Source organism: Vombatus ursinus, unplaced genomic scaffold (genome assembly GCF_900497805.2).
Source record: "Vombatus ursinus unplaced genomic scaffold, bare-nosed wombat genome assembly UNPS02014890.1, whole genome shotgun sequence".
Taxonomy (NCBI): Eukaryota; Metazoa; Chordata; class Mammalia; order Diprotodontia; family Vombatidae; genus Vombatus; species Vombatus ursinus.
In genome coordinates this window covers 864977-865889 of record NW_020954668.1, presented here as the reverse complement: position 1 = coordinate 865889, position 913 = coordinate 864977, and the positions used below count along the sequence as shown (strand labels likewise).

At 39.0% G+C, this 913-nt stretch overlaps 1 protein-coding gene across 7 annotated transcripts in view; it reads left to right on the top strand.

Annotated features, from left to right (window-relative positions):
• MTA1 (metastasis associated 1) overlaps nucleotides 1-913 on the top strand; it is a 219929-nt gene that overhangs the window by 8694 nt on the left and 210322 nt on the right. The gene's annotated exons all lie outside the window — the stretch shown is intronic.

The window sequence follows — 913 nt, the reverse complement described above, 5'->3', positions numbered from 1 at the left end:
TTAAAACTGCTTCCTGCTGGCAAGGGGCGTAGAGCTGTCCCTGCCTCGAAGGGGTCCCAAAGAGGAGGTTGACTAGAACCCAGTATAGGCTGCATCCAGGGAATGATATATAGAGAGACATTGGCTGGTACCCGCTATTTGCTGCCAATTGTAGGTGAATGGCCTGTAGTCATGTAGACACAAATCTGACAGAAAAGACTGCAGGGCCCAGATATGACAGGATAAAACATCCTTAGCTCTGTTTGGATTCAGCTAATTCAGTTTTCCACCTACATAGTATCAAATCTACCTCACAGCCATACTCAGGAATAGCCAGGTGGGTAACATTCCTTTTCAACGGAACATAATGGGGAAACTGAGCCAGGAGAATCCTATCTTAGACTTAGGCTAAAATTGTCCTCTCAGCTTTTCCCCATGCTGACCAATATCACATTTTCTCTGAGTAGCTTGTGGCATTTCTCACAAATGGTGGATTATTGATTATCGATGGATTATTATGATCCATCAGACGACTCAAAATCTCATGAGCTTTTACCTCAAACAGCAAGTTTCACTAATCCCAGCTTGGGAAAAACTTTTACAAGATTTACATCTCAGATTTAAGTTTGTCCTGGTGTAAAAAGCCAATTGTTAGAGATTATTTCTATGTACTTGTAAATTCTCAGCAAGACAAAACCCAAACACGCTTTTTGGCAAGTTTACACATTAAAACAATAACCAACAATAGCCAAATTATTTTAGCAGTAACTAAATCATGAAAAGTTGCTTGACCTAACTGATAGAAAAAGTTCACCAATTTGAAACTTGAAACAAATCCCATTACCAACCAAGTAACTTCAGTTTTGTTAAACACATTTCCAAATTACTTTACCCAGAGAATCAACATCTCATCATTAACAGTTAAAACTACAAC